The sequence below is a fragment of the Lepus europaeus genome, chromosome 3 (genome assembly GCF_033115175.1).
Source record: "Lepus europaeus isolate LE1 chromosome 3, mLepTim1.pri, whole genome shotgun sequence".
Lineage (NCBI taxonomy): Eukaryota > Metazoa > Chordata > Mammalia > Lagomorpha > Leporidae > Lepus > Lepus europaeus.
The window spans coordinates 91,662,060-91,685,501 of record NC_084829.1 but is presented as its reverse complement, the minus strand read 5'-3'; positions in this window follow the sequence as shown (position 1 = coordinate 91,685,501).

Genomic DNA, 23,442 nt, shown 5'->3' with positions numbered 1-23,442 from the left:
GGGGTGAACTAATGGAAGGAAGACATTTCTCTCCATCTCTCTCTCTCTCACTGTCTAACTCTGCCTGTCCAAAAAAAAAAAAAAAAAAAAAAAAAAAGATACTTAGACAAACAGGAACCACAGGGTGTCCATCTGTTTCTCATCAGTGAAGTGAAAATGAGTCCTTTTAGTAGGAAGCCCGTCCCACATAGATGGTTCACCTAAACACCAACACTAAAAAAAAAAAAAAAAAAAGGCCTATTTTAGAAAGGCAATATCACACACACTAGCTATCTAATCATAATTTTACTCCTGGAGCCAGTGCTGTGGCATAGTGGGTAAAGCCACTGCCTATAGTGCTGGCATCCCATAAGAGCACTGGTTTGAGTCCTGGCTGCCCCCCTTCCACTCCAGACTCTGCTATGGCCTGGGATGGCAGTAGAAGATGGCCCAAGTGCTTGGGCCCCTGCATCCGAATGGGTGACCTGGAAGAGGCTCATGGCTCCTGGCTTCAGATCAGCACATGCGTGAGAATTACCAGGAACTTGGGGAAAGTTAATAGAGTGAAGGATCAAGTCAAATGAAGAAAACTTACCTCAAAGCAGCAAAACTTTTTAGATATTAACTGTAATTAATATACCTAGGGATATTTATAATAAAAATAAGTATTCAAGACCTAGAAATAGTTCTAGAAATATAAAAATATAGTTCTCAAAAAACTGAATAAATATATGGAAATATAATTAAGAAAAGCAATGGAAGAAAAATATTAATCTACACAGAAGAAAAGATGTATTAACTAAGTCAAACATATTTTAAGGCATGAACATTTCATCTGGTGGCTTAGTTTCTGGTTAAGATACCTGCTCTGCTTATCTCTTCAGAGGACCTGGGTTCAATTCTCAGGTCTGACACCTGATTGTAACTTCTTGCTAATGCATACCTAGGGAGGCAGTGGTGATGGCCCAAGTAGTTGACTCCTGGCAATCATGTGAGAGACCTGTTTTGAGTTCTTAGCCCTGGGTGGGATTCATGCTTCAGCCCAAGCACAGCCTAATGATGAGAGGGTTTTTTTTTGCATTATTTTGTTTTTTTTTTTCATTCCTTGCCTCTCAGTAAATAAATAAAAATTTAAATTGAAAAATAAATATGTTTTCAGAGTTGTGGATCAACAGGCAAATGAAAACACTGCCATTGTAATATTTATAATATTAGAGAAAATTAGAAATTACAAAAACTTTGACAGGAAAAAAAAACCAGGTTATCTCATAAAGATATAAAAATCAGATTAGCTTTAGTCTTTTTATTAGCCACACAAAATGTTAAAGAGTAATGGAGTGACAATTTAACTCTTCACATAACTGTTCACAGAACTTAGACAAAGAAGATAAATATGAGGACTTTCAAAAAGTTCATAGAAATTGAGATTAAAAGTTTTGCATTTTGGTGTGAAAATTTTATGAACTCCATGCACAGTTTTTCTATAATATACATTATAGTATATTCTATAATATACATTATCATTGGTTTTAATTTTCATACCAAAATATGCATTATTTAATGCCATCATCTGTGTGCATTTTGAAATACTCTCCCTTAAACATAAAGATACTTTCAATTATTCCAAAATTGAAGAATTTAAATTCCACTATTTTTTTCTAATTCAGAGAAAGAAAACACAACAAAAGAAAAAATACTGATTTGAACCAAAGACCAGTTCCCTCTAACCAACTTGAAAAGTATTTAAATGTGTATCAGGAGAAAATTTCAGAGTGACTGAAAACCTGAACATTAGTGTCTGCACAATCACTTACTAGTTCTATGATATTTTTCAAGTTACTTTAATTTACTGTGTTCATTATACCATGTATAAAATGAGCAATAATTGTACTGGCTTCACAAGGTTGTTGTAATAATTAAATGTGTGAATTTGTGTATGTGAAGTATGAAGAATTATGCTTTGGATCTAATCAATACTTCATAAAATGCCCATAGCCATTATTTCTGTAGCTTATCTTTATATAAGGTGGGCACATAATATCAGGTTATATGTTAATCACCAAAAGCAGGCAGGATGTTATTAAGTATGTAAGGAAATACACAAATAAATGAATTAAAGAAGAATCAAAACAAAGTATGATCAAAATTCATACAGAGAAATATAAAGGGATTTCAACATTTGTGGAAAATGAAATAAAGAGATGTTTATTTTGCTACAAAAAATTTGAAAAGCCTAGCATAGATTTGTATGCTCCCCTTTAATAAAATGTATGTATGGAGATTCCTTAAAACACTAGAAACAGACCTGCCATGTGATCATCAGTCTCACTACTAGGTATGTATACTGAACAGACATGAATCCATTATATCAAAGAAATACCTGCTACACCATGTTTATAGCAGCACTATTCACAAAAACCCTTATTCTTCATAGAATATAGTCATCAGATATTGCCAACAATAGATCAATCAAGCTATTGCATAACATACATTATTTAGAATTACAGACAACTACCAAGTACACTAAAAATAAAATCAGTCTCTGTTCTTGGAAGTAGGAAAATGAGGAGGGGACAGGGAGTATGAGTGTGTGCATATGCCTGAAAAAGAGAGAGAAAGAGAGGGAGAAATAGAGGCAGAGAAAGAGGGAGGAGGGTCAGGCCTTATCTCAACCAACTGGAATGAACACATATTAGCAGGAATCATCATTGTCTTGGTGCTTAATCAAGTAGAGCAAGCCAAGTGTACAACAGGGACTAGATCTCAAATTACTTGACCATCTTCACCTTATGAAACTCCTGGGGAAGAGGAAAGAAATTAACAGCAAAGATAGAACATTAAACATCCAAATCACCATCATTTAGAGGATTTTGTTCTATACATATACTCATATGTACTACACTGCAATTGTTAGCCAAAAAAATGAGATATTATTATGCACTGACTCATCAAGAAACCACTCATAATGAAGGAGTGTTTATAACTTGCACTATTTATTATTATTTTTTCTAGTCACAGAATGAGCCATGAAGAACCAAGGGCTCTGGGTTGTCTTGAGGTAAAATTGCTGGGTAACGAGGTGTGCTGAATCGTTTCCTCAGCCACAGTTACACACCGCTTCAGAGACACTGGCTGCTTCAAATGAACCACGCAATGGTGAAATGAAGACAGAAACAGAGACGTTTGCACAAGATTCGGGGGACTCTGTTAATGCACTGACATTATGCAGTTTCTTGATGAGGCCATTTAAACATTTCCTAATTTCTACCACAATTTAACAGTTACAGCAGACCTAGTTTCTTTGAAATTTGTTGTGAAGTTAGTAATGAATTAATTCTACCTGCACTAGATAGAGGATTAAAAAACTCATTTTGACTTAAAGTAGCTGCACATCCTATTATGTCTGACTATCAATGTGTCTATATGTCAAAGAAACCTTGTTGAACTACTTTCTCCCCCAGAGGATAATAAGTAATGTCCGAGAACAAAATTAACCTTTACCACCCCAAATCTAAAATCAAAACCAAATTAAAATATTTAGATTCTTAAAGGATTTTGTCGAAATCATCAAATTATCTAGTGACTATTCAATATTTTGTACTAATCTACAGTTTTGTTAATATTTTAATTTATCCACACATTTTCCCACAAATGTTTCTCTTCTCAAACACAGCAACAAATCCCTAACAAACTGAAGGGATTAATCATAGGAATTAGTTATATTTGAAACCTTAAATTAATAAAATTTATTTTAAGTTAAACAATCAAAAACAGACTACAATAAATTCACACATTAATTTATTGTTGTTAACTAACATTAATTTGAGAATCCGGCACTATAGTGCAGTGGATTAAGCACTATCTGCAATGTCAACATTCCTTATGGGCACTGATTCAAGACCTGGCTTCTCCACTACCAAAACCATCCCTCTGTTAAACTTTCTGGGAAATCAGCAAAAGATGACTCAAGTGTTTGGTCTCGCACACCCATGTGAGAGCCACAGGTGAAACACTTTACTCCTGGCTGCAGCCTGACTCAGCCCCGACTATTGCAGTCATTTGGGGAGTGAACCAGCAGATGAAAGGTTTCTCTGCCTCTCTCTGTAATTCTGTCTGCCTTTCAAATAAATAAATAAATAACTTTAAAAAAATAAAAGAATATTGATACATTAATAATATAGGAGATATGGTTTATTTTTTGTCTTATCGATTTTATTTTATTTATTTATTTATTTTGACAGGCAGAGTGGACAGTGAGAGAGAGAGAGAGACAGAGAGAAAGGTCTTCCTTTGCCGTTGGTTCACCCTCCAATGGCCACTGCGGTCAGTGCACTGCGGCCGGCGCACCGCGCTGATCCGAAGCCAGGAGCCAGGTGCTTCTCCTGGTCTCCCATGGGGTGCAGGGCCCAAGCACTTGGGCCATCCTCCACTGCACTCCCGGGCCACAGCAGAGAGCTGGCCTGGAAGAGGGGCAACCGGGATAGAATCCGGCGACCCGACCGGGACTAGACCTGGTGTGCCGGCGCTGCAAGGCAGAGGATTAGCCTATTGAGCCAAGGCACCGGCAGTCTTATCGATTTTATATTTAGGGAATCTCATCAACAACACTGATACAAACAAGAAAAAATGTTTTACATTTAGAACTATGAAATCTTATCTAAACTATTTTTAACTGATCATTTGCCAGGTAAATATATTTTTAAAATAATTACATTTTTAAAGTTAAAATAAAAAAGACAAAATGACTATTAAAGCAAAAAATGTTTTCCATTATCACTTGGTTGACATAATTTATGCATCAGTGTTATTATTAATATTAATTTTGAAAGGGAGGAAAGAACTAATAATAATTGTGCACTATAAAATGCTCAGCGTTATTCAGAATTACTTAAACAGAACACAGGCATCAAACTGCTGAGCCAAATGCCTGCTCCCAGTATCCTTTTAAAAAGAAAATGTATATCCCACAGTCATACGGTGGAATTTATTAAGCTTGTGACAGAGTTTTAGTAACCTAAGACACAGCTTAAGGGGTTCTAAAGCAATATTTTGCTGCAACCAAAAATGGGCATAGATGTTAACTAATTCTCTTCTAAACAGTCTGAGAAAAGGTGAGGAGAAACCCCAAACTAGACAATAGGTTTAAACTAGAACTATCAATGGCAAACAAGGCATAGGATTATCCTCATGGAAGAAATCATTGTTGCAGGAAGTGGAACTCACCATAGTTACCTATTAGCAAAAACTCATCTTCAGTAAGAACTTATAGAATTGCTGTGTGGTAGTCCATGATTTTTGTTGAATTTAAAGTATTAAACATAGCAAATTTTAAATAAGCAAATAGTGATTTTAAAATAACTATCCCTTTTTTCAAAAATACCTGGAGATCTAGGCTCCCAAGATTTGTAAGAAACCATAAGAAAATCTTCATTAGATGGAAAGGAAGGTGCTGGCATCACTCTACATAAATTCTATAGAGCAGACTCTGTTCATTATGAAATCTTAATTCCATTCAAGGATATTATTAAAGACAAAGAGCCTTTAAAAAATCACCAACTGCTCTTTATGCTCCTCTCTCCATTTTTGTCTCTTTTCTCAAATTTATTCATTTCTATCTTTAAATTTCACCTATCATGCTACTCTTCACTGATACCCTGCTTGGATTATCATGGCAGAAATGTTAACCTCGACTGTAAATACAGGAATGTGATTATTATTGGTGGTATTGCTAGACGTACTCCTAGCTAGGTAGACAGGGACAAGGGGGCCCCTCCCCACCACCTGGAGACGAGTCTCGGAGGACCTAAGGAAAGTCAAGCACCAGCTTCTGTGAAGGAGGTTGGTGTCAGGTGCTAGTCCTTTTTTTTTTTTTTTTTTTTTGTTGACAGGCAGAGTGGACAGTGAGAGAGAGAGAGAGAGAGGTCTTCCTTTTGCTGTTGGCTCACCCTCCAATGGCCGCTGCGGCCGGCGCACCGTGCCCATCCGAAGGCAGGAGCCAGGTGCTTCTCCTGGTCTCCCATGGGGTGCAGGGCCCAAGCACTTGGGCCATCCTCCACTGCACTCCCGGGCCATAGCAGAGAGCTGGCCTGGAAGAGGGGCAACCGGGATAGAATCCGGCGCCCCGACAGGGACTAGAACCCGGTGTGCCAGCGCCACAGGCGGAGGATTAGCCTAGTGAGCCACGGCGCTGGCCAGGTGCTAGTCCTTCTAATCAAGAGTTCTGGTGCTGCTGTAATGGAACCAGGTAATTAGAATTTTATGCATCCTGGGGGAGTTTCATGGTTTTTCTCTTGTTTGTATTGAAGCCCATTTGGTGATTTAACTTTTCCCCAATTAACCAATCAAAACTGTCACTTTTCAATGCCTCTTCCAGGCCAGTTACAAGAACTTCCCTTTTTACAGCCTGTAAAAACCCATGGACAATCAGCCCTCAACAATTCACTCTTTCGGGCACCCTTCTTGGTGCTGCCAAGAGCGTTCTCCTTCACTTTGCTTCATCCGCCACTTAATCTTAATAAACTACTCCTGAATTCCACATTCTCCTCTCTCCATGTTCCTACTTCTTCATGGTCAAGAGACATGAACCCAGGTGACTCGAACCACAGAGACTTGTAACATTTTTGGGGGGACTAAGCTGGGCTCCTAGGAAGGGTGAATAATGATGAATTGCCTCCGCTTGTTTTTTCAGGTATTTGTTCTCTACCACATCCCACTATCAATTCAAAACACTGGCACTCTGTTAGCCAGTTAAAAGTGATTATTGTGGCTGCTGACCTTGAACTCTCAGAGGGCAGGCTTGCTGGGGAAGCCCCAGCTTTTTGGTATTGGGCATCTTGCTCGTATTATTCCTTGGTTTCCTTTTGCAGAAATCAACCCAGTGTGTGAAACTAGAGTAAGGTCTTGGAGTATTTTAAGATTGCTGGCCAGGGCAGCTACCCTGTGTTGACTGAAGGCTCCTGGATAGGATCTACACTGTGACCACCTGTTAGGGCATTGGATAGAAATCTGTACTGCTTACTATCTCTCTAGGCTTCCTCAATCAGTTCAGATGTCAGGAAGGGAGGGGGAAGATTTAATCCATTAACCCAGTGTAACTTGATTTTTTTTTTCCCTCCAGTCTTCAGTTTGCATTTTGTTGATTACTTTTTTTCTTTAGCTCGTGACAGGATTATCTGATTCCCCATTGCTTGAGAGAACTCATTCTTAAAGGAGTTAGCATCATCTGACAATTTTTTGACTGAGTAATTATCATAACTTTGATTAGATCTGTCCAACAGCTTTCAGATTAAATGGATTATTACTGCCTTTACTGTGACCAAAGGCTTAAGGCTCTAATGGTTCTTTAGATTTAAAGCTCTAAACCGAGTTTTTTTGACATTGAGGCTTCCAGTTTGATGCTTGGAATTCTCAAATGATAAGGCTCTCAATTGGGAGAGGTAATAAGTGTTTGAATGAACGTAGATTGTGTAAAATACATTGTTGTGTTATAAAATGATGACAAACTAATGTTTTGTGCTCCAGGGTCAATGGTACATAATTCCAGAGCAGACCCATCCCTCATAGCTTTGTAACGAGACACAATTTTTCCTATGTTATGTTGATTTTATGATGGTGGGGGTAGTGCAGATGCATGCTCTTTCCCTTATGCCTAGTGTTTGAGGGTTGCTCAACACTGGGACAGGGAGCTGGCTCCCTTTTTGCACTGTACTCTGGGACTACTTGCTAGCAAATGCAACAACAAACTGCTGACATATATTTTACCACTCCAAGAAGTGCCTGGAAGGCTCAGCAGCCCTCCTCATGTCCAGGTCCCCTTTTTCCCTGCAGGATCTCAGACAAGTAAAATGGAACTTGGGGAGATTTTCAGATGACCCTGACAGATCTATTGAAACCTTCCTGGTCCCCAAATCTATGATGTCACCTGGAAAGATGTAATATTCCTCCTACATCAAACCCTAACAGGGACTAAAAAACAAGCTGCTTTCCAATGCTGCAGAAATTTTCAGGGATTGACTTGAAGCGACATTTACACCCTCATCTGATTAAGAATAATAATTACCTAAAGGTAAACAGGCTATTCCTCAGGAAAAAAAAATCTCATCCTAAAAGGCTAGCAGATGACCTGCTAGGTGAATAGAAAGGAAAACATTGCATTGTTTGTGTCCTAGAGGGACTGAAGAGGACAGGACCAAACTCGAAAACCACCCCAAACAGTGCACAATATACCAAAGTCCAGAGGAGAACTCTTCTGTCTTCAAAGAGGCATTGAAAGAGGCATTAATGAAGGATATTTCCCTATCTGCAGATACGATGGAAAGACAGGCAACCTTAAAGGGTAAGTTCATGATTCAGCTTCAGGTTTTAGAAGAAAGCTTCAAAAACAGGCTACTGAACCTGAGAGTACTGAAAAAACCTTCTGAAAGTCACACGTGGGTCTTTTACAATCAAGACCAGCAATGAGAGAGAAGTGATAAGAAAAGCTCACAGTTCTGGTAGCAGTCTTAAGGCCATATAACTTGAGGTTCTGCAGAGGTCTCCTAAGTGCTATGGCTGTGGCCATGCAGTGAATTTCAAGGAGGAATGCACACATTCCTGTCATCAGAGAAAGCACCACAGCCCTATTCCATTTGCAGTGAGGATCATGGGAAAGTTGACTATACCCAGAGACTATGGCCTCTGGGATTAGGAGCCCTTCCTCGGATGAATCAATAGAAATGAAGAGGCCTGAGGCTTCTACAGGCCCCTACCACTTGGAACATCAACAGTAAAATCTCTGCTAGTCCTAACCTTCAAAGTGAAGGAGACTGACTTCCTTCTAGTCACTGTGGCAACTTTTTTTTTTTTTTTTGGTCATTCTCTCTAATCTGGGTCTCCCACCTTCTCTTAGTGTGACCATCAGAAATGTCTCAGGAAATCCTTAAATATTTCCCCTAAGCTGTAACTGGGGTTACTTGGTTTTTACACATGCCTTTCTGACCAGACCAGAGAGCCCATCATCCTTTTTAGGGTGAGGTCTCTTCGTTCAGCTGGGAACTACCGCCCTCCTAGCCCCAGGGTAGTCCTTATGCTGTCCGCTAATGGAGGCAGATATTAATCCAGAGGTCTGGATAATATAGGGAAAGATTGGCCGGCCAAGCAATAACTGCTCAACCAGAATGCATTCATCTTAAGGATCCATCCTCTTTTCCATATCAAAAAGAATACAACTTAAAATTGCAGGGATGTTTAAAGCCAAGCAATAGTCCCTACAATGCTACAATCTTAGGAGTCCTAAGATTCTGTTGTAGGAGGCTATTACCCTGTACTTTGTACTGACTGAAAAAAGACACCCAGGTGGCAGGGGCCTGTATTTTGACCCATATTTCAAGAAGCTGTCTTAGAAAATCCTCCTTCCCTGAATCTGTCCCTTGCCCCTATGGCTTAGTGCATATCAGAAATAACTCCTCAAAGTTAGGTTTGAATCCTTTTGAAATGCTGTAGCTATTTTTTCCTCACTAATGATCTCCTAATAGATAATGATATCTCATACATTGTCAGATCCATCACAACACTTGCCAAATTTCAACAGACCATTCAAAATCTTCCAGAGACACAATACAAGGATCAAGAAGTCCTGAGTATACCCCAGGAGACCTAATGTTAATCAGTTTCTTCAAACTCACTCTCTGTCTTTAGAGAAGGATTGGGAGGGATGCTACACTGTGATTCTTTCTACTCTCATTGTGATTAAATTGTCTGAATTAGACTCCTGAGGCCACATTCTGAATGTAAAACGGTGTTTCCAAATCAACTCCAGATTGATTCCACAGGATGGCTTCAGCACCCCCAAGGAAGATGACTACCCCTGCCAACAACTGAAGGGCTCAAACTCTCTTTCAAAAAAAAAAAAAAAAAAAAAGAAAAGAAAATGGGTAAGAATGATAAATCCTTGTTCCTCAGATAAACCTTTCATAGCATGACATAATATTAGGAGAAAACTAAGGCAGCCTGGTCTGTCGCTATGGTGGCCTGGGCTAGGGCTATGTTTATGGCTGTGACTCTGGCTATGGTGAGTGTGGATATAGCTGCTGCTACCCATGTTATTGTCACAGAAACTGTAACTATGGAGTCTACTGAGAAGTTTCTGGAGCAACTCAGTCCATTGGACTCAACTTGGTTCCAACAAGCATATCTTACAATTTCTAATATATTTTTCACTAGGAATAGCTTCATCTAGTATTTCATGGAAAAATGAATATAATTTGGTATGTGACATCATTTTATCAAAAATATCAATACATGTATCTAAGTATATGTATTGTAAAAGGTACTTTAATTTAGCTACTACATTTCCACCATGCCTTTCCATCAATTCTTGTTAAAATATATCTAAGAAAAAAATCTGATGTAACTTTTAATAAACTGTATTCCATGATACAACAAAAAAGCAAATCTGTTACACACAGTCTTCCCCAGCATATCATTCCTCAACCCCATAATTAAATTCCAGTTATTTTCAGAATAGCCTTGCTACTTGGAGTGCTAGTTCTTTTCATCTTATTGTTCACCGGCTTAGCCTCACTAATGGTACAATGCCATGGCTAAAATTACTTGACTTTAACCCTGTTGAATGCAACACAGTGAGAGCCTATAAATATCGCTTTTATTTGTGGGGTCATGCCCATGATAACCCTCTCTTATGAAGATCTGGAATGGGGTGCTCCATTTATAGAGACCCCTTTTTCTTTATCCCTATCCCCACCTTAGAGAGATCCATCGTAAATCTCACTCTTATGGTTCAATAGGAATGGGAGGCCATTGAGACTGAACAAACCTCTATTAAATCATTTAGATTTTATGATCTTCCAAAATACTAGTGCATAAGACATCTTCATGACCCACTGAGGTGGAACATGTGCATTATTGAATGAGACATGTTGCTTTTGGATTGACACCTCCCAGCAGGTAGAAGCAAATCTGTAGGTTCTAAAAGACAATATGGAGCTCATGAATATCCTGAGTGAACAGACAAGAGAAACTTGACTACGGTCTCCAAGATCACCCTTCTCCAGCCTGCAGTCGCCAGAACTGTCACCAACCATTTTCCCTATTGGCAGTTAAGGTTACCTCTTCAGAGAGGGGGTTTATGCAGAGACAGACTCTCGACTAGGTGGACAGAGACCAGGGCGCTTCAGCCTGTATCTGGAAGTGACTCACAGAGGACCTGAGAATAGTTAAGCAACCTGCTTCTTGAAGGATGCTGGTGTCATGTGTTAGTTATTTTAATCAATGTTTTTCTGTGTTATTATAACTGAACTAGGCAGCAAGAATTTTATGCATCTTGGGGCAAGGTTTCATTTGTTTTCTGTTGTCTTCATTGGTTCTCCATTGGAGACAAAACTTTTACCCAATTAACCAGTCAAAACGATCACTTCTGAATGCCTCTTCTGGACCAGTCCTGAGAACTTCCCCTTTCACAGCCTGTACAAACCCTTAGAGAATCTTTCCTCAATAATTCCCTCCTCCCGGGACTCCTCTCAGTACTGCTAGGAACATTCTGCTAAATTATCAGTTTCTCTTTCTGTTAATACTACAAAATTGCTTTTGCTTCAAACACTCTTCTTTGGGCCGGTGCCACGGCTCACTAGGCTAATCCGCCGCCTAAGGCACGGGTACCCCGGGTTCTAGTCCCGGTTGGGGCGCTGGATTCTATCCCGGTTGTTCCTCTTCCAGTCCAGCTCTCTGCCATGGCCCAGGAAGGCAGGGGAGGATGGCTCAAGTGCTTGGGCCCTGCACCTGCATGGGACACCAGGAGGAAGCACTAGGCTCCTGGCTTCGGATCGGCACAGCACCAGCTGTAGCGGCCATGGTGGGGTGAACCAACGAAGGAAGACCTTTCTCTCTGTGTCTCTCTCTTTCTCACTGTCTAACTGTGCCTGTCAAACAAACAAACAAAAAAACAAACAAACAAAAAACACAAAAAAACCTCTTCTTTGCCCATGCTCTTAAATCTGCATACACATGTGACAGAAACACAAGCAATTAGAATGAGACTCTTGCAACACTATTATAACTTAGAAAATAGACAGTTGATAGAAAGAAATGATAGAGATAAATAGGTAGAGATAATAGCAAATTATGAATTGAAAGAGAAGGACAGTGAGATCTGCTTGGGGTGATATCTGTTATACTTTACTCGGTTCAATCTATTGCATATTCTAAAATAGAGTTTCACAAATACTGATATAAAAACAAAATAATGGATAATTTAGGCCCATTTAGAAGGTGATTCCTTTTTTCCTCAGACCCTTTGGATGTCTGAAACTCTCCTGCAGATTTAGCTCCCAAAATTTTAAGACCTAAACATAAAACAGAGGATTTGTCAAGGTTTGGAAAAAAATGTAGCTTATTATAACAATAACTTCTAATCTACTGCAAATATCTAAAACAATCCATAACATGGGTAAGTTCTCAACAGGCTTGTACCTCAAGGAAATACTGTATCTCAGGGAAGGGTTTGACTGAAAAGCTTTTCTATATCCTGAATCTCATCATTATAAGCATAAAACTTCAGAGTTTGAAAAAAAAAAACATAAAACACATCTTTCCTAGAAGGCTATCCTCTCGCCTCTCTTTATATTGCACTAATTTACTGGGCAATATACTAGAGAGATGATTGTTCTAATTCACCTTGCTACCTCCAATAATGGGATCTCATTACCAGTTAAGAAAGCCTCTTCAATTTACAGATAGTTAATTTGTTCTTGGGGCTAATTTGGAAAACTTTAGTGTGAAGTGTGTGTGTCTGTGTGTGTGTGTGTGTGTGTGTGTGTGAGAGAGAGAGAGAGAGAGAGAGAGAGAGAGAGAGAGAGAGAGAGAGACTACCCTATTCCTGAGCATTCTTCAATATTTCAAGCTTTCACATATTTCTTCCCATTCAGACGGCTTAACCTATTGTATTGAAATGGTGGTAGAGAATAAAAATAACAAACATGTCCTGATAGGAAGTTTAAAAGTTTGGCATTTGGGGAGCCAGTGCTGTGGCTTAGGGGATATAGCCGCCACCTGCAGTGCCAGCATCTCATATAGGTGCAGGTTCAAGTCCCGGCCTCTCCACTTCCAATCCAGCTCTCTGCTATGGCCTGGTAAAGCAGTAGAAGATGGCCCAAGTCCTTGGGCCCCTGCACCCATGTGGGAGACACAGAAGAAGCTCCTGGCTCCTGGCTTCGGATCGGCACAGCACCGGCCATTGCAGTCATCTTGGGAGTGAACCAGCAGATGGAAGACCTCTCTCTTTCTCTCTCTCTGTAATTCTGCCTTTCAAATAAATAAATAAATCATTAAAAAAGTTTGGAATTTAGGGATCAGATGCAAAAACACAAGGTCATAGTTATGGCTTTAAACATGTGAAAGAAAATGGTGAGTGATACTTTCATTCTCTAGAAACCAGATCATTATTCTCTGCCCTTAGGAAGAAGCAAGTCAAAGAGAAAATAAAGAGAATTTACATGCTGGCATTGAGCTCCTGAGAAGCACAGGTATCCCAGGTCCATGTTTTTATTAAGAAGGGGACTTAATAATTTAAAATCCAAAAATTTTTGAATCTTCCAAATATACCCCTCACACCTTCTCCCAGTAAGTTTGATATTTGCAAAACCCAGAGATCTCTTATAGCTCAGTCTCTCAAGAAAGTAAGCAGTTTGATATAATAGAGAATAACTGTAAGGAATAAAGAGGGGATATCTAAAAGAGAAATTTATTAGGTTTTATGGATGTGGGTTTACTTTCACTTGGAGTTGTGGTCATCAAGCCAAAGAAAGCCAAGGCCAGTGAGAGTGTATGTTCTCTAGCAGCTAGATGCAGTGCACTTGGTAAACTGCAGAATAACTACTGGATAACTTGGATGCAGCCAGACTACTTCCACAAATAGAAAAAAAAAGGAAAAAAAAAGAACAGAATATGAAGAAGATGTTGTTTGCATGGAATTGATCACAGCACATGATTGGAGAAAAAATAGGCATCGCTTTCCTCCAAATAACATGACACTAATAAGTTGGAATTAAATTTGGAGTTGGGACATTTCAGTTATTTTTTTTTTAAATTGTACATACTAATGGGGGAGTATGTAATGTTTTATTACATGCAGACATTATGTAATATCCAAACAAGGCAAATATATTTATTCTTATTAGTGTTTAACAATTATTTAGTGCAAATCTCCAAAATTCCTATTTTTATACTTGAATAATATCCATTGTGTATACCACATCATGACTCATGCACCACTCTGCAGTCAGACTGATCTTTCAAATACATAAATCAGATCCTATCACTTGCAGGTTAAAGTCCGAAGTGCTTTCAGTGTAACTCAAGCAAAATAAAAACATCTTCCCATGACCTAAAATACCCTGGATGATCTGATTTCATCTTACTTCTCCAATTGTATTTCTTTCCACTCTTCTTTCTTTTATTCATCCTGCTGGAACTGAAAGAATGTCAGCTCATTTCACTCTCAAGACTTTGTACACACTTTTTCTTCTGCTTTGGAAGCTCTGCTTTCAGATCTTTTCAGAGTTTGTTCCTTATCATCTTTTTAAGTCTCAAGTCAAATATCCATTCCACTCAAATCCCTAGACACTGCTGCAACTCCGCATATGATTCATTTTTATCTCTAACAAGTAAGTATCAACACTTGAACTTGCCTATGTGGTTGTGCCTTCATTCACAGAGCACCCCCTACTGCCATGTAAGCTCCTGAAGGTCAAGAACTCCATCTGTCTTTTTAAAATTCTGTGGTCCCAGTGCTTAGAGAAATACTAGACAGTAGGTTCCTAGGGAATACCGACCAACTTTCCAACAAACATTAATAAAGTTATATCATTTTTTTTAAGATTTCATTATTGAGTATCTTAGTTCAAGAGCAGTTCTGACCGTTTAATCAAAGTGCACAAACTATTAGACAATTTAAAATAATTTTGTTAAAAGTTATTGTAAATTGGGTTTTGGAGAACTAGAAAGACACCAAAGAGGCACCACGCTATCACAGAGGCAGCTAAAACCTGGATAACTGGGAAACAGAGAGACCAGATTTGGATTAAAATTTAGAAGCATGGAGAAGGCATCCTGCGGACTTGGGACTCAGATTTTTTTAAAAAGATTTATTTATTTTATTTGAAAGTCAGAGTTACACACAGAGAGAAGGAGATGCAGAGAGAAAGAGAGACAAAGACAGAGGTCTTCCATCCGCTGGTTCACTCTCCAGTTGGCTGCAATTGCTAGAGTTGTGCCAATCTGAAGCCAGGAGCCAGGAGCTTCTTCTGGGTCTCCCATGTAGGCACAGGGGTCTAAGGACTTGGGCCATCTTCTACTGCTTTCCCAGGCCATAGAAGAGAGCCAGATCAGAAGTGGAGCAGTCAGGACTAGAACTGGCACCCATATGGGATGCCGGCACAGCATGTGGCTTTACCCGCTGCACCATAGTGCACACCCCCGGGACTCAGATTCTTGAACTTATGGGTTAAGTTTTTGACTTCTTTATTCTATTTTTCTGATATACTGAAAACTATTCTCTCAGTATGCCTATCTCACTAAATGACACTGCTCCAGTAACAAACCTGGATGTCATCTCTGTCTGTACTCCTCGTGTTTTCTTTTCTTGTATTTTTTTTTTTTTTGTATCTCCCTCGGTTCTCTCAGTGTAGCAACCATAATTTTTCCAAAACACAAATGAGATCATACTGTCTACTCATGGAAAATGTTAGAAACATTCTGTTGCTCTTAAGAACACATCTCTAACATGTCTGACCAAAGTAATATCATCTAACAGGTACCCACTATACCAGTTTCACACTGTCATGTATTATTTCAACTTCACAGGTTTTTCACTCAATCATGCTAGTTTTCCACCATAAGCAAGATCTTTGACTTCACTCTGACTGGAGCTCCATGTTTCCTATCCTTTGCACCTAAATACACTTTCAACTTTTTCTTTCTTTCTTTCTTTCTTTCTTTCTTTCTTTCTTTCTTTCTTTCTTTCTTTCTTTCTTTCTTTCTTTCTTTCTTTTTCAGGCAGAGTGGACAGTGAGAGAGAGAGAGAGAGAGAGAGAGAGAGAGAGAGACAGCGAGAAAGGTCTTCCTTTTACCGTTGGTTCACCCTCCAATGGCAGCTGCAGCCGGTGTGCTGCAGCCGGCGCACCATGCTGATCCGATGGCAGGAGCCAGGTGCTTCTCCTGGTCTCCCATGTGGGTGCAGGGCCCAAGGACTTAGGCCATCCTCTACTGGACTCCTGGGCCACAGCAGAGAGCTGGCCTGGAAGAGGGGCCACGGGGACTAGAACCCGGTGTGCCGGCACCACAGGTGAGGATTAGCCTATTGAGCCAAGGCGCCGGCCTCAGCTTATTTTCAGTTAGGTAAGTGGTCCCTTTCTCAGGGAAATTTTTATGATTCATCTTCTTGATATCCTACACTCTCATAATAATTTTTAGACTGCTGTATAACTAATCTCTCTGTGCAAATCTACAGTAAGATCTGTGAATGTGTTGATTTGGTGTATACATTCTATTGATGAACTGCCTGTTATATACTGATTACTCAATAATTATGTGCTCAATTAATTAACAGAGACAAACCTCATATTACTAGATGCATATATCCAATTATTTGTTTCATTTACTTCAAAGTAATATTTATTATAATTTACATTTTGAGTTTTCATGTTTTACTTCCTTTATTAATGGGCACTTAATTTTTTCTTTCAATACTGTATGTGGAGCCATTCCAATTTTATTTTCAAATGAGTTATGAATGATCTTTAAGATTCTTACAGTGTTTTAATTGGAATTCCAGGGGCAGAGATATTTTAAACAAATACAGTAACTTCACAAATAATAATGATAGTTTCCTTCTCTTTTTGAAATATTTTTTTTAAGGTTTTCATGAATGTTGTCTAAAGGGTGAGCAACAATATTTATTTTTCCTTCCAAATACCATTGGGATATTTATAAAATCAACTCAAAGACTGTACACAATAATCAAATTAAAATTTGCTATAGATTTATTAAATTTGAAATCCTACCTTCAGTTGCCTTGGTAGGGCCAATTTTCAAGCCTTATGCTGCCTGAGGACTAGACGTTCACCACCCCTGGAGCTTCTAGAATATTAAAGAAAAATATGCCATGATAGGAGTAATTGGGGTATTGTTATGAACAACTTTAAAAACACTTGGAGTGAATGGGACTGGCACTATGGCATCACTGGTAAAGCCGCCGCATGCATTGCGGGCATCCCATATTGGGCTCTGGTTCGAGACATGGCTGTTCCACTGCCAATCCAGCTCTCTGCTATGGCCTGGGAAAGCAATGGAAGGTGGTCCAAGTCTTTGGGGTCATGCATCCGTGTAGGAGATCTGGAGGAGGCTCCACTTCGGATTGACCCAGCTCTGGCCGTTGCAGCCATCTGGGGAGTGAACCAGAGGATGGAAGACCTATCTCTCTCTCTCTGCTTTTGCCTCTCTTAACTCTGCCTTTCAAATAAATACATTATGTTACTGTTTTTTCCTCAAATTCTTATATCCATCAGATGAAATTAACTTCCTCTTTTGCAGGTAATAAATACAGTATTGTTTGCCATTGCTTACTCTATGTTACCACAAGTTCTAAGATAGCTGAGAGGACTCTGGAATGGGGTTGATCATATTTGAATCCTGGAGTCTTGCTTACCAGTTTTGTAACCTAGGCAGGCATTTGATTTCTCTGTGGCTTGTTTATGCAGCTGTAAAATAGTTGAAAAATAATCTTAAGTTTGTGGAAGATTCAGTGAACTACTATCTGGAATTATAAAATTATACTATCACAAAAGGAATTATACAATGTAAGATATAAAATTATGATACAAGGAAGCTACCAAATTTATCATTTAAAACTGAAAATGCATCTATTATATATAATATTTCTATTCTTATTTAATCAGCAGTGATTTAATATATTTTAATAGGACTATAAACCAAAATTCTATATTAAAAGCATATATTTCAATACAATTTATGTATAGTTTACAAAGGCCAATCATAAATTAAAAATATTGTCCATTGTTCTGATTTATTCTTAGAAATTTGACAAGAGTATGATGTAAAATTTACCAGTAAGTGAGAATTTTAAAAATGTGTTAGAAATATATGTTCCATAATTGCCACTGAAGGAACAACATAGAATATTCAAGATGTAATAGCTGCAGCAGACATCCTAGAAATATCTCATCCCAAAGGACAATCTAAATTTGTTAGACATCCCCAAATCTAATCAAATCGAATAGACCATCTCACAGGTAAAACATAACCATATCATTCAGAGAAAAGTTATAACCTAATCATTGTATGTTACTATGCATGAAATTTTTGATTAGAATTCAGTCCCTTACACATTTATACCATACTGCAATGCCAAGAATGATGATAATGAATGTTCCAGCCCATCCAGAAACAATGTCATAATTCTCATAATAAAATATCTGATTGCCTGTTGGCTTAAATCTAAATATCGTATTTGTTGTTGAATATTGGCCCTTGAGTCTGAGATTAAAATAAACGTGTATTTAGTTGATTTGAAAATTGAAGGAATCAAATTTTATAGCAGATATTTAGGGTAAGGCTCAGAAAAATCACTGGACTTGATAACCTTAAATCAATATTAATTCTTATGTATTTGTTTATGAGGACATGCTTTTATAATCAAGCTTACATAAGCTATACATGTCAAAATATACAGTATTGCTCCTGATATCAATAAGCAAATTCTACCGTAAGGGGATATTTTAATTCCTTGAAACAGATAGAGCTAGTAGGTAAAACACTCTAAATTTGGGAATATGTGTGCAACACCATATATGAACTGATTTAACTAATGTGTTTTTTTTTTCATAAATCCAGTTTTTTTCCCCAAAGACATCTTGTATTTAAGGAACACAAACGTCACGCATTTCATAAGTACAACTTTAGAAAATATAGTGATTCTTTCCACCATACCCACCCTCCCACCATTCCTCCTCCTCCCTCTCTCATTCCCAGTCCCATTCTCTGCTAAGATCCATTTTTGATTAGCTTTATACACAGAAGACCAACTCCATACTAAGTAGAGTTCAATAGTTTGCACACACATACAAAAACTGTTCCTCAACAGTCGAGACAAGGTTTGTTCAAAGACATTATATCTTTTTTTTTTCTTCTAAAGATTTATTTATATTTTTTGAAAGCAGATTTACAGAGAGGCACAGGCAGAGAGAGCAAGAGAGATCTTCCATCTGCTGGTTCACTCCCCAGATGGCAACAATAGGTGGAGCTAGGCTAATCTGAAACCAGCAGCCAGGAGCTTCCTCCAGGTCTCCTAGGGGGTGTAGGGGCCCAAGGACTTGCGACATCTTCCCCTGCTTTCCCAGGCCATATCAGGGAGCTGAATAGGAAGTAAATTAGCTGGGACTTTAACCTGAGCCCATATGCAGTGCAGGGATGCCTGCACTGCAGGAGGCAGCTTAATCTGCTACACTGAAGTTCTAGCCTGCACATCATGGCATTTTGAAATTAATTTCACTTGTTCTTCTTTTTTATTAGAAACTTTATAATTTTAAAGAAATACATAGAATGATACATCTTTTGCAAGCAATTAGTAATAATTACAATACAACTCTTTGAGGACAGAGGCCCTACATGGAAAGTTAGTGCACAGTGACTCTTGTTGTAAATTTAACAATTAACAATCTTATGTGTGGTATCAGTGACCATCCAAGGCTCTTGACATGTGCTGCCTAGGCCATGGAAGCCTTTTGAACCCATAAACTCCATCAACATTTAGACAGGGCCATAAGCGAAGTGGAAGTTCTCTTCTCCCTTCAGAGAAAATACCTCCTTCTTTGATGAAAACTTTTTTCCACTGGAATCTCACCCACGAACTTCTTTCATGTAGGACCTTTTTTACCACAGTGTCTTAGTTCCCCATGCCTGAAATGTTCTTGTGGGCTTTTCAGCCAGACCAGAATGCCTTAAAGGCTGATTCTGAAGTCAGAATGCTACTTAAAGCAATTGTCATCCTTTATGTGAAATAAATAAAATATTAGCAAACCAATATTAAATACATGCTTTCAGACTTATGGATCTGAAACTTTAAAATGAATTTTATGGAGAGTAAATGAATAAAATACTTTATTAACTTCTATAAACTATAATTGAAAGCAATATAATATGTGAAGTTATGGAAATATGTCTTTAGAAACAAGGAAATATTAAAAAAGTCAATGTTTCTTCCTAAACATCACAGAAAAATACCAACATCAATCTAAGAAATTGCACAAAAGAAATTAATAGAACAAAAATAAATTAATCAAATTAGAATAAGTACTCATAAAGATAATAAAAAAACTAGAAGTTATTTTTAAGCAACATCTTATAAGAAAAATATAATGAATATTTAACTGGGCTTTAATTTGTAAATATGAAAGTAATGTAGACAACCATAAGAGAGAGTTCATAAGTTTGGACTTTACTGAAAGTCTAAAACTTGCAATTTAAAATAAAAGAAGTTTATCACATTTGTGGAATTAGAAAATATTTGACATATTTGAAAAAAACAAAGGGAATCTTCAGACAAGGACAACACAATCCTTTAAAAATAAGTGAAGGATATAAGCTAGTTATTAATAAAATGAAGATCCAGCTAAAATTTAAAAAAAAAATTTTAAATTAAAGAAATTCAAATCAGTAAATAAGTTTTCGTGTGTGGTAATAGATATTAATTGTGATAATGGTGGTAAGTGTGCTTTGAATGAACATTCTTATATTGTTAAAGTAGGTTTTTATTTATATTTTTACAATGACTTACTTTCAGTTTTATTTTATAATCATATGCTTAGCCTTCCACTAAGTAAATAATTCAACAAATAGTAAGAAAAAAAAGAAACAATGCTCCTCAACAATTGAGACAAGGGCTGTGAATAATAATCAAACCTCAAAATGTCAATTTTGCTCATATACATTACATTATTTTGTGCTTTATTAGTAACCACAGATCAGGGGAAACATATGATTTTTTTTTCTTTTTGGGACTGGTTTATTTCACTAATTATAATGATCCAGCCATCCCCCCACTCGTCGGAATTTACCTAAATGAAATGAAATCAGCATGTGAAAAAATTATCTGTACCCCTATGTTTATTACAGCTCAATTCACAGTAGTTAAGATATGGAATCAACCCGGATGTCCATCAATCAATTACTGGAATACAGAAAATATGTATATATATATATATATATATATCCATGTATATCAATATATATCCACATAGTTGGCATGAGTGAGGTTACTGTTAGCCATCTTTTCTTTCCCTCTTTCTAACAGGTTTTGGATTTCTCTCATTTCCTAGGATCTACGTTTGTTAGTGATGTAGGTTCTGATGGGCTGTATGTAAAATGAATGTAAATAAACAAAAAATAGCTAAGAGAGTTCTTCAAAAAGTTCATGGAAAAATAGAATTAAAATGTAAATAGGGGCTAGTTTTTGTTCTAGTGGTTAATCTGCTAGTTGGGATATCCATGCTTCATATTAGAATGCTTATATTCAATTCCAGGTCAGGTCTTGATCTGAGATTCCTGAGAAGGCAGCTCAAGTAATTGTGTTTTTGTCACCTACCTGGGAGATCTGGATTGAGTTTCCAGTTCCTAGCTTCAGCCTGACCCAACTTTGATAGTTGCAAGCATTTGAGGAATGAATAAACAGATGGGAGTTTCTCTCTCTCTCTCTCTCTCCCTCTCTCCATCTACCTATCATCTATTTCTACCCCTATCTCTCTTACCCAAGTAAAGTATAAATGCATTTCTAATTTTTTTAAACTATATTTATTTTGGTGAGAAGATTTTTGAAATCCTTGTGCAATTTTTTAAAAATGCACATTCTTTATGAACTTTTGGAGACTCCTACAGTGATAAATGTGGACCAGACATAAGGCAACACGATCCCATAATTCTCCCTGGATATGATGAATGATTCAGAAGAATTTGTCGGGAATTTTGTTAAGCAGTGTGTATATAACTGAGAGCCCAAGTAATAGTGATGTAAATAAATATCAGCTTCTTTAAATCATGTAGAAAGACCAGAGCCAGGAAGTCAGGCTGCTGGCCTAGTGGGCTGATGGTCCCTCTCAATAATGCATTCCTGCTTTCTCTGCTGAGCCATCTTTATCAGAAAACCTGTTTCACACTTGTTTCCACATAGTTCCCCAAGACAGCTCCATCTCTAACACTGTGCCCAACTTCCTTTTAGGAAAAAGGGAAAGGATGAAAGGCAAACTAAGCATGCTGATAAGTTTTTCACTTTTAATAAACTTCCTTTGGAACCATCCATAATCTTCTATTTGCAACTCATTGGTCATATGCTTAAGAAATCATGGGAATGCTGTTTTTATTAGTGTGAAATACTGCTAAGAATAGGAGGGTGAGACTAATTACAGTTGGCAACAAGATTTCAGACAAAGTTCAGCATAAATAATGAATTGTCACTGGCAGAGTGATTTCCTTGACATTATCAATGGCACAGGGAGAAGTATCTACTTTTCCCATCCAACACTGGCCGCCTCCCGAAATCCTGCCCAGACATGGACAAACATGCACATATTCCCTGTCAGCCCATTCTGTAAATGGAAGAAAAGCTAACCTTTGAATGAAGTCAATATCACAGATGGAATAGCCAAGAGAATAGAAACATCAGACTTTCAGTAACACTTTTTATCAGTTCAATCAGAAAAATACTGAAACATCACCCAAGATAGGACTTAAAGTTTTGTGACAAAATAAGTTCCCTTCTCTGCTTCAGTCTTAGTTGAGCCTTACTATCAGTAAATTTTATTCAAAAATAGTATTTTAAAGAAAATGTTCCTGATGTAGAATATTAATTATTATTGATAGTTCTCTAGGCATGCTTATTCATTCTCGTAGGCCATGGCCAAAAATTAATTATGTTAAGAATGGTATAATTTTAGCATGCATAAATAAAATCTCCAGTTTTAATTGCACTAGGATTTTGATAGTCTTTGAAAAGTAGAAAATATATATTTCTGGCCGGCGCCGTGGCTCAATAGGCTAATCCTCCGCCTTGCAACGCCGGCACACCGGGTTCTAGTCCCAGTCGGGGCACCGATCCTGTCCCGGTTGCCCCTCTTCCAGGCCAGCTCTCTGCTGTGGCCAGGGGGTGCAGTGGAGGATGGCCCAAGTCCTTGGGCCCTGCACCCCATGGGAGACCAGGAGAAGCATCTGGCTCCTGCCATCGGATCAGCGCGGTGCACCGGCCGCAGCGCGATACTGCGGCGGCCGTTGGAGGGTGAACCAACGGCAAAAGGAAGACCTTTCTCTCTGTCTCTCTCTCACTGTCCACTCTGCCTGTCAAAAAAAAAATTAAAAAAGAAAAGAAAATATATATTTCTATCATTTTGTATTAAGTAAGTAATT